Source organism: Triticum dicoccoides, chromosome 1A, assembly GCF_002162155.2.
Source record: "Triticum dicoccoides isolate Atlit2015 ecotype Zavitan chromosome 1A, WEW_v2.0, whole genome shotgun sequence".
NCBI classification, from domain to species: Eukaryota; Viridiplantae; Streptophyta; class Magnoliopsida; order Poales; family Poaceae; genus Triticum; species Triticum dicoccoides.
This window is the reverse complement of record NC_041380.1, coordinates 417,653,026-417,664,654: the sequence shown is the minus strand read 5'-3', so window position 1 is coordinate 417,664,654 and position 11,629 is coordinate 417,653,026. Positions and strand designations below refer to the sequence as shown.

The following is an 11,629-nucleotide window of genomic DNA, read 5'->3' as shown; positions in this document are numbered from 1 at the left end:
TCCGAGTGGGAGTCTGCTCGCCACTCGGTAGGATTTTTAAACACTTAGGCGAGCACTGGGCTGTAGCTAAGCCTCCGAGTGGGAGTCTGGCTCACCACTCTGTAGGATTTTTAAACACTTAGGCGAGCACTGGGCTGCAGCTAAGCCTCCGAGTGGGAGTCTGGCTCACCACTCGGTAGGATTTTTAAACACTTAGGCGAGCACTGGGCTGCAGCTAAGCCTCCGAGTGGGAGTCTGGCTCGCCACTCGGTAGGATTTTTAAACACTTAGGCGAGCACTGAGCTGCAGCTAAGCCTCCGAGTGGGAGTCTGGCTCGCCACTCGGTAGGATATTTTTTTACAAACTTAGGCGAAACGGATTCGCAGCTAAGCCACCCACTGGGGGATTTCACACGCAAAAAAAAGCAACAACAATTATAGGAAAATTTGTAACACTCTTGTCTTTGATAAATAGACTACAGAAGTTTTTCTTATTACATCTCATCCGAGTGAGAATTCAAGTGTGAAAGGGGCGGAGCAGTTCTGCATTCCAAGCTCGTGGCTCATCGATCTGACGATCGACATTGTAAAGGTGATACGCTCCATTGTGGAGGACTCTGGTGACGATGAAGGGACCTTCCCAAGTAGGAGCGAGCTTGTGTGGTTTCTGTTGATCCACTCGGAGGACCAAATCTCCTTCTTGGAAAGCTCGACTCTTCACATTTCTGGCATGGAATCGACGCAAGTCTTGCTGATAAATGGTCGATCAGATCATAGCCATTTCTCTTTCTTCTTCCAGGAGGTCGACTGCGTCTTGCCGGGCTTGTTCTGCTTCATCTTCGGTATAAAGCTCGACTTGGGGTGCATTGTGAAGTAGATCACTCGGCAGGACTGCTTCCGCTCCGTAAACCAGAAAGAACGGAGTTCTTCCAGTCGACCGATTCAGGGTACTCCTCAATCCCCACAGGACCGACGGAAGCTCGTTGACCCAAGCGCCTGCTGCGTGCTTGAGATCACGCATCAGCCGAGGCTTTAATCCTTTGAGAATCAGACCATTTGCCCTTTCTGCTTGTCCATTCGACTGGGGGTGGGCGACCGATGCATAGTCGACTCGTGTGCCTTGAGAGGCGCAAAAAGCTCTAAACTTGTCTGAATCAAAGTTTGACCCATTGTCGGTGATGATGCTATGCAGGACTCCATATCTGAATGTTAACTCTCTGACGAAACTGATAGCAGTGCAAGCATCACGATTCTTGATAGGCTTAGCTTCAATCCATTTGGTAAACTTGTCGACTGCCACAAGCACATGTGTGAAATTGCTCCTGCCTGTTCTCAATGGGCCAACCATGTCCAGTCCCCAAACAGCGAAGGGCCAGATGAGTGGAATGGTCTTCAGGGCTGATGCAGGCTTGTGCGACATGTTGGAGTAGAACTGGCACCCTTCACACTTGTCGACTATCTCTTTTGCCATTTCATTCGCTCTTGGCCAGTAAAATCCCGCTCGGTATGCTTTAGCCACAATGGTCCGAGAGGACGCATGATGACCACAGGTCCCCGAGTGGATACCATCAAGGATTATCTGACCTTCTTCTGGTGTTATACACTTCTGACCGACTCCAGTCGCGCTTTCTCTATACAACTGTCCCTTTATGACTGTAAAGGCCTTGGATCGACGGACGATCTATCGAGCCTCTTCTTCGTCCTCCGGGAGTTCCTTTCTCAGGATATACGCGATGTACGGTATCGTCCAGTCAGGGGTGATTGCCAAAACTTCCATGATTAGGTCGACCACTGCCGGAATTTCAACTTCAGTCGGATCTGTGGCACTCTTTGGCTGCGGGGCTTCATCTGTAAAAGGATCTTCTTGGACTGATGGCGAGTGGATGTGTTCCAAAAACACATTGCTGGGGATGGCTTCTCTCTTGGAGCCTATCTTTGCCAAATCATCAGCCGCTTGATTTTTCAGTCGGGGGATGTGATGAAGCTCTAACCCCTCGAATTTCTTCTCTAACTTTCTCATTGCATTGCAATAACCAGTCATAGCTGGACTTCTGACGTCCCATTCTTTCATCACCTGATTAACCACCAAATCTGAGTCGCCATAGACCATGAGGCGACGGACGCCGAGTGAAATGGCCATGCGCAACCCATACAAAAGTGCTTCATATTCTGCTTCGTTATTGGAGGAATTGAAGTGAATCTGGAGAACATATCTGAGCTTATCTCCTCGGGGGGAAACCAATACTACCCCAGCACCGGAACCATTCAGCATCTTAGATCCATCGAAGAACATGGTCCAGTGCTCCGAGTGAACTTGAGTCGGAAGTTGCTGTTCGATCCACTCGGCGACGAAATCTGCAATTGCTTGGGACTTGATAGCTTTATTTGCCTCAAACTTGATATCTAGGGGAAGAAGTTCAATCGCCCATTTGGCCACTCGACCAGTTGCATCTCTGTTGTGCAAAATCTCTGATAGTGGAGCATCGTTGACGACTGTAATGGAATGACCAGAGAAGTAATGTGCAACCTTCTTCGTGGTCATATAAATCCCATATACAAGCTTCTGATAATGAGGATATCTTTGCTTTGAAGGAGTCAAAACTTCAGAAACATAATATACTGGGCACTGAACTTTGAAGGCCTTTCCTTCTTCCTGCTCGACCGTAAGTACTGTACTGACAACTTGTCCTGTGGCTGCAATATAAATCAGCAAAGGCTCCATGCTGATTGGGGCAGCAAGCACCGGCTGGGTGGAGAGCAGAGCTTTGAGCTCCGTAAACGCTGCATCAGCTTCTGGAGTCCACTCGAACTTGTCGGACTTCTTCATCAGTCGGTAAAGAGGCAATGCCTTTTCACCGAGGCGAGAGATGAATCGACTTAAAACGGCCAAGCATCCTGTAAGCTTCTGGACGTCATGCACACGCACAGGACGTTTCATCCGGAGTATAGTACCAATTTTTTCAGGATTGGCATCGATTCCCCGTTCGGAAATGAGAAAACCGAGTAACTTCCCACCTGGAACTCCAAACGTGCACTTTGATGGATTGAGCTTGATATCATACCTCCTGAGGTTGGCAAAGGTTTTAGCAAGGTCAGTCAGCAGGTCGGAACCCTTCCGTGACTTGACCACAATATCATCCATGTATGCCTCCACATTCCGACTGATTTGAGTGAGCAAACACTTCTGAATCATCCTCATGAACGTGGCCCGGCATTCTTGAGGCCGAACGGCATGGTGACATAACAGAAGCACCCGAATGGAGTGATGAAAGCTGTTTTGATCTCGTCGGGCCCGTACAGACGGATCTGATGGTACTCGGAATAGGCGTCTAGGAAAGACAAATGCTCACATCCCGCAGTCGAGTCGACTATCTGGTCGATGCGGGGGAGAGGAAAATGATCTTTCGGGCAGGCCCGATTGATATGCTTGAAATCAATGCACATGCGAAGTGACTTGTCCTTCTTGAGGACCATGACAACATTGGCAAGCCACTCGGAGTGGAAAATTTCTCGGATGGACTCCGCTGCTAAGAGCCGAGCCACCTCCTCGCCAATGGCCTTCCTCTTCTGGACGGCGGACCGTCGAAGATGTTCTTTCACAGGTTTAAATTTTGGGTTGACTCGTAGATGGTGCTCAGCCAGCCCCCTGGGAACTCTAGGCATGTCCGCAGGCTTCCATGCGAAGATGTCACAGTTCTCACGGAGGAACTGGATGAGCGCTTCTTCCTATTTGGAGTCGACCGTCGTTGAGATGTGAGTCGGAGCAGCGTTTGGATCGGTCGGGTGAATGTGAACTGCCTTCGTTTCACCGGACGACTGAAAAGCTGATTCTGAAGCAGGCTCCTTAGCTCGTAGCAACTCACTCGGATCTGCAGTCTTCTGATACTCTTGCAGCTCGACCACCGCCATCTGAGCGTCAGCAATCTTTGAGCCTTTCTGAAAACACTCTTCTGCTTTCTTCCGATTGCCTGTAACAGTGATCACACCTTTGGGACCAGGCATCTTCAATTTGAGATACATATAACATGGTCGAGCCATGAAGCGTGCATAAGCTGGTCTGCCCAAAATAGCGTGATAAGCACTTTGGAAATCCACAACTTTGAATGTCAACTTTTCCTTGCGGTAATTCTTGGAATCACCGAAAACCACATCAAGAGCAATTTGGCCGAGTGACTCGGCTTTCTTCCCAGGAATGACTCCATGGAAACTCATGTTACTGGTGCTGAGCCTGGACATCGGAATGTCCATCCCTTTCAATGTTTCTGCATACAGTATGTTCAAATCGCTGCCTCCATCCATCAGGACTTTGGTCAGTCGAGTGCCTTCGACAACTGGGTCGACCACCAGAGCTTGCCTCCTAGGGGTGGCAATGTGCGTAGGGTGATCAGACTGGTCGAATGTGATGGCACTCTGGGACCACTTCAGATAATTGGGTGTTGCCGGAGCAACCATATTTACCTCACGGTTAATAACCTTCAGTCGACTTTTGCTCTCAACATCAGCAAAAATCATCAGGGTGAATTGACCTGGGGGTACCCATCATCACTATCTTCCTTGTCCTCAACTTTGTCTGACTCCTTTTCCTTATCTTTGGACTGCTTGCCCTGAAACTGCTGGATCAGAAGCCGACACTGTTGAGTGGTATGCTTTGGGTAAATGAGTTTACCCTCTTCATCTTTCTTGGTGTGGATGTGACACGGTAGATCCAAAACATCATTTCCATCTTGGTCTTTAACTTTCTTGGGGTTCCAAGGTCCTTTGGGTTTTCCCTTAAATTTTCCCTGGGTTACGGCCAGGGCCTCCCCAGGAGCGGCTGGCTCGGCTTTCCGCTTCTGTTTCCGACTGGAATTTCCTCTGGTTTCCTGGGCGACTGCTTTATGCTTGCCACTCCGGAGTCGATCCTCATCTTCACCATTAGCGTATTTGGTGGCAATCTCCATCATCCGATTCAGAGACATCTCTCCGGTTCGATCGAACTTCAGATTCAATTCTCTGTACTTAACGCCTTCTTTAAAGGCACAAACTGCTTGATGATCTGGTACAACTGTGTGATGCAATGTGATCCACCTCTTGATGTAATCCCTTAGAGTTTTATTCGGTTTCTGCACACAAGACCACAATTCTGTAAGGCCTGCAGGTCGCTTGCATGTTCCTTCAAATGTGGTGACAAACACTCGGGAGAGATCCTCCCAAGTGTAAATGCTGTTGGGTGCTAACTGATTCAGCCACGCTCTGGCCGAGCCTTCTAACATGAGAGGCAGGTGCTTCATGGATACCTCATCGTTCCCACCGCCGATCTGGACAGCCACTCGGTAATCTTCAAGCCAAGTATCGGGCTTGGACTCACCGTTGAACTTACTACCTCCAGTCTCCAACCTGAAGTTGGGAGGAATTGCAGCGGCTCTGATGGCTCGACTGAAACACTCCGGCCCTGAAACATGTACTCTGCTACTGGTAGGCGCATCTCCGTCGTGGCCTTCTCGGTGAGCTCTATTCCTGTCGATCAAACCTTGAACGAGAATGGATCTCGCATTAAAGCCTGGTTCCCTGGGGTCGACTGGAATTCTCCGCCCAACACTATGAGGGCGCCTGTCCACCTGCTGTCGAGGCACATATGATCCACTCCTCGGGGGAGGGGTTGGCACTCGACGTCGATCATCACGATCGAATCGGTGATCATACTGCTCATTCCTTCTGTACTGATCACGCCGGTCTCCACGTCCCTCACGCCTCGGAGGCGATCTTGGGCTGTGAGCCAACTGGACTGTATCCGCTACAACGGATCGACTGTGGATCCTGTTCCGCGACTGAGAAACAGCGGAATTCTAGTCTCCCGCTGCCCGGAGCAACGCTCTGATTTGCAACAAGCCTCTGCCAGCCTCTGACTGGGAGGGCTGAATCGACTCTGCTATACGGGCCGCAGCCGCCAAATTCTGAATCGGAGTACGATATACCTGCGGGGCGGAAAGAGTTGACGTCGACTGGATTCTGGAGCCCATTGACGCGCTCGCCCGTCGAGTATTCGCTGGAGATTCTCCAGTCGAGTGCGCTCGGCCAAGGTAGCCAAGCGCGCGTCCTCCAAGGCTCGGGCCTCGGGGGTTTCTCCAATGATAGGAGTGTGGAGTGCATCCATGTTCCGGCGGCGAAGTTCCTCCCGCTGCAACGACGTGAGAGGCTCGGGGAGATACTCCTCATGAGGACGCGACGGGTCGCCCCCATCCACGCCTCCGTCAGCGCGGGGGAAACCGGGAGGACTGTGTGGCCCATCGATCACCAGAACCTCTGCAGCTGGGTCACTGCTGTCGCATTCGGATGCGGTCTCTGCGGAGCCAGTCGACAGGTCGAACAGGCCATAGAGGGATTCGTCGGGCTCGATTGCCGTGACTTGTGGGATGGCCGACTGGTGGGCCACCGCATGCCTCACCCACCTCTGAAGCCTCGACCAACCGGAGCGCTTGCGCCGGCAAGAAACAGGGCGGGGAGATGCCACGGGAGGCGACCGATACTGGGTCGATGGCTGCCGTAGGAGGACACCACGGACGCATGCACGAAAGTGTGTCGCCCCGCGGACGGGGAGCGCGTCGACGTCGAGTGGAGCCTCCTGAAGCCAAGCGGAGTCGTCGGCGATGAACGTGAGCGCGCCGAGACAGATCTCGCGGCCCTCCACCAAAGCTCCGCCCGAAACCATGATCAAGGAGATCAGAAAAAATCGCAACTTCTCAAACTAGGCGCTAAGACTCCTAGCCCCAAGGTGGGCGCCAACTGTCGTGGTTCTAACTCTGACAGTGATGTAGGGGGGTATGTATGGAGAGGCTAGATCTTAGCTATGGAGGAGTTGTAAGCACACGAGGATTACGAGTTCAGGCCCTTCTCGGAGGAAGTAACAGCTCTACGTCTCGGTGCCCGGAGGCGGTCGACTGAATTATGTGTGTATGAATAACAGGGGTGCCAACCCTTGATACTGAGGAGGGGGTGGCTTATATAGAGTTCGCCAGGCCCCTCCAGCCCTCAGTAATGCAAGGTTTAAAGTACATTAAGACTGGAGGTTACTGATAACGCCCCTAATAAAGTGCTAGGATGACCATAAAAGCTACTTAATGACCGACCGTTTGCGTGCAGGGTGACTTTAGATCTCCTGGCAGTCGAGTGGTTGGAATTTGGTCGAGTGATTGCTTCGTGGTCGAGTGTCTTGAATCTGTCGAGTGGGATACCTCCAAGTCGATTGAAAGGTGACTTCTTCTAGGGATGTCCTTGGGTAGGGTACTTAGGACAGGTCCATGCCCCTATCCTAGGTACATAGCTTCATCAACCCCTGGTCCAGGACACCATCCTATGTCATTGACAAATAATAATTTTTACAACTTATGACCACATCTTGGTTACTCGAGTGTGTTCGGTCGTGTGTCATTGTGTTGCGGGTAAGGGGAGGAAGGAAATGATAGCATGTGCGGGGTGTTTAGGTGTCCACACATTGATATGCACACATTTGAAGGTATCTCAAGAATGATGTTCAAAATAGTTGCGTCGTCACGTTGCCCTCTTGTTGCTGGGGTATACTGGATGCATTGGCGTACAAGGAGGACACCGTTGCAACCGTTTGGTTCTTTCCAGAAGAGGACACTTTGTGACGACAAAACGAATCATGAAAACTAAAGCAAGTTCCGTTTACTAGGCCGAAGCTGATGGCAGTTGTCTATGTGTGAAAGTCCAGGCTCTTCAACTATGTATATGCTTCAGATAGGAGCCACCCATCCCAAAACCAGAGAAGGTACAAGATGAAAAACTCATAATCGAATTAAAAACCATCACATGGATTTTATAAAGAAGCCAACATGAATATATTTTTCTAACCTACGGAACCTCCTTACCTCGGTTGCCTCTTCCGAGTTCGACGATGATATCTCATCATTGCAGTACTTTCGACCTAAGACGGCACCGACAACAGGTATCTCACCCACAGTTGGACGTTCTCCTCATGGTACGCATATTGACTTCTCCCCGCTGAGACCCAACTCGACCACAACGCACACTTTATTTGGTCCTCCAAGGTACCTATGAAGATACAGATCTTCAAGTGGCTACTATTCCGAGATCGTCTCAACTAGGAGGCTAACCTACTTCGCAAGAGTATCGTCCACGACTGCGCCTACCTCACCTGTGATGACCCCTTTGAGGCGTGCTATACCTAGTAGTTGTGCATTTCTGAACATGCCTAGCATTGCATGCGCCAACTTTCTTCGACCTTATATGGGAGCGACTAGTATAGAATCTGAGCTTACAGTGCAAAAATAGAAAAAAGTGACATGGGCCGTCGGATTAGAAATCGATGGCACATATTCTGGGGTGTGGGATCTGTACTCACGGTCACAAAAGTTTGTGCAGAAAGGTCCCCTGATTCTGAATAATTATGTGCAAACGACTGAACCCTCTCGCACATCTCCGTTCTCTTTGCCGGCTGTGGCGGCGATCCAGATCCGGCGGGAGGCCGCCGCCGTGCGTGGCCCCTCCCCTAACTACTCCGCCACCCAGGCCGTCTGGATCCACCTCCGGGCACCCCGACGTCGCGCTCCACATCATCGTCTCGGCCACATCCAGCTCTGCCACGGTCTGCTCCACAGGAGCACCACCCGACCTTCACCGTGCTGGACTATATGACGGGTTGGTGACTGGTCGGAAGTCCCACATCACGGACGTGTTCGCGATGACGCAGATCGACGGCCGCATGTGCCAGGTCCTCGATCACCATGGTGAGGGACTCATTATGAGATGATGCTTATGTTCGTTGAATTCCTATTTTATAACATTTTTTAGTTTTTTAATTGTTAGCTTCCTATATGCGTGTCTATGTTTGATCTATTCATTCCGGATCCAGCAATAGCATGCTGATTAGTGCATGATTTAGTTGTGGTAATGTGTATTCTACTGGCTGATGACAAGCTTGGTGTATCACTGTTGAACTGCTTTCCAATCAGCCAAAGTGATGGAAATTTGAGCTTCCCCAGTCCAGGGGTTATTTAGACTTGCTCTACTGTTAAATAAACCGAAACACTTCCAGAGTTCTTTAGATGTTTTTCCCTTCTCTGTAGCAACTAGTAAGACATTGGTTTTATATAAAGGAAATCAGAGAGGGGGGCTCTCTCTTTTTCTTCAAAAGAAAGATGTGATACTGTATCAAAAAACACATAGGTCTAAAGATTACACAAACTAAAATTGGCCATCATTACCATCTCCTTTAACCATCTTAAACAATGCCCAAACTCTTGATTTTCTATACAGAAAGGGAATATGTACCAACTACCAATACTTCACACAATAGATACTTGTCCATGTTTATTAGTCAAGTTTTGATCTTGGTCAAGTACAATGTTATTACTCTGTTAAAAATTGGCGCTGATGCTCTAGTAAGTCTGACAAGCAAGTCATATTGGGATGTATGAGATGTGACAATAGACTTCTAGCTTTATATGCTCCACGGAAATGCATCATTTGTATGATAGCGGTGTTCCGTGATGCAAGGACATGCTCTAAGAATAATATAACACAAGAGTGGAGGTTTGCACTTCTTGCTTTGAAGACTACCATTTATGCACGCCATCAAATTATTTGTTTACTATTGATTTAGAATAATAATTTGCATCTGTCAAACATTCATAAAGTATGTCCTTCAGCTCATAAGTTTGAGCGATGAGGGTTACTTGCCTTTAAATCAATGCTCGATTGCAATTTTCTTATTCTATACAAGCATTACGGAATCATACTGTTCTGGTTGATTGGAAGTCAGGTGAACTTGATATTGAACAAAACAATTAAGAGTTGGAACTTGTAACAACATCAAATTACACCTTCACTTTTCTGATGATACAAGTGATCGGTCATTGTCAAGCTTTGAATATATTTTGCCATATGGTATTCTTGTTCTTTTCTCTTCACTGGTCTGCCATACGTTTTTGTGATGCAGCATTCTAACAAGGCTCCACTCATTTATTGTAAGATGTTACATTTTCCTCATCTACGAGTTAGAAAAAAAACTTAACACCCATTCTTAATTGTGAAGCACACACATGATTAGGACATGAACTGGTATTCAAGCCTAGAAATTTGTATTATTAATATTAAATACTTTTTAAGCACTACACCTCTGCTGCAGGCAATTTTTTGGGTTATTCTACTGATGTTGGTATTTCACTTGCAAAGGATGTAACACTCTGGTCAATGTTTTCAGTTCTGACAATCTTACTTAATTTTCATGCTAGTCACCTAAATGTACTATTCTAGTGGTTAAAGTACAACATATATGCTTGTTACAGCTTGCTCTGTTTTTCTCCCTTACAACCATTTAGTCTACCAATGAACATAATTATTTTCAATTTCTTTCCTTCTGATGTGAACTATAATTTTTTTTCTTCATTTGTCTTCATTTGTAGATGGATGATGCTTTAACTACCAGAAGCATCAGGAGTACATATGGAGAGAAGAAGCGCTTAGCATAGGCTTCCCTTGCTTACAATTGCAGGAGCAAAACTCATTTGTCTGCATGATAATTTAAATCCTTTGTTGTCGGTCATGTGCTATAAATGGTCCTGTCATGTTAATCAGGCCATGTATATGGATCAGAGTGGACCAGAAATAGAATACCTTGTGAAATTCATTTTCGCCATCCTATTGAGATGTGGGTGTTTATTACTAGAGAAGCTTAATGTTGACTTTAATTTAGTGTTGCATAATAGTTATAAATGAATTTAGTAGTTTTCTTGTTTAATTGCTAGAGCCCTCTACATTTATCAAGATATATGTTCATTGTATTTACTTCAATCATTTCGATCATTGCGGCATTTCTGTTGCTTGGCTGTGAAGATCAAGCAACAAGACTGGCAAATATAGTTTGTAATAAGTTTAGAAGGTGCTCACCAAGTCTGGAATAAATTATTATTTTTGCCTTGAGGGACAGCTTTCTTTCTGCCATATCTGTTTTGTTTTCTAAACATAAGTTTGGCCTGTACATTTAGTTCTTAATTTTTAGAGAGAACATGTACGTTGAGTTGTGCTTGAACCTTAAAGGGGATGGGTCAACTTTCTCACGTACTGAAATATTGACAAGCTTCTAGGAGGATGACATCAACGTTGTGCTAATTTGGAAATGGACGAGTGACTTGAGGTTGTAACTGTAAAAGTCATGTTTTATATTCAAGTGTTGGTAGGGGGGTTTTCGTGAAATGGACATTAAGTGGGAACATGCCCCTCCACCAGAATCTGTACCATTGATCTCTAATCCAGTGGCTCAGGTTGCTTTTTCTATTTTTGCACTGGGAGCTCAGATTCTATACTAGTCACTCCCACCTTATATGGGATGTGCAACACCCCGCAGGCCTCGACCACGACATTTAGGCAACAGTAGCCCTCGCCATCCTATGGAAGGTTGGGACACCCACTCGGGTTTTCTGATAATTAGAAACATTATCTCTGATTTTTCATATTGGATCCGTAGGTTTAGATCACAATAACACAAGATTGATACCATGTCACGCTGTATGTACCTCTCCTCGTCCGCTATTGCTAATCTATAAACTACCTTTTTAAGTAATGATCAAAAAATAAAGAAAATGGTGCCATCTCGAAAGAAAACAAAAATGCGGCAAAGCATGGTCTCCTTC

At 47.3% G+C, this 11,629-nt stretch overlaps 1 long non-coding RNA gene and 1 pseudogene across 1 annotated transcript; one reads left to right on the top strand and one right to left on the bottom strand.

The window, feature by feature from the left end:
* LOC119296466 overlaps positions 1-11,629 on the bottom strand; it is a 21,168-nt pseudogene that overhangs the window by 8,320 nt on the left and 1,219 nt on the right.
* LOC119296633 lies at positions 8,444-10,737 on the top strand. Its single transcript, XR_005145357.1, has 2 exons — positions 8,444-8,725; positions 10,403-10,737. It is a non-coding gene; the product is annotated as an uncharacterized LOC119296633 (long non-coding RNA).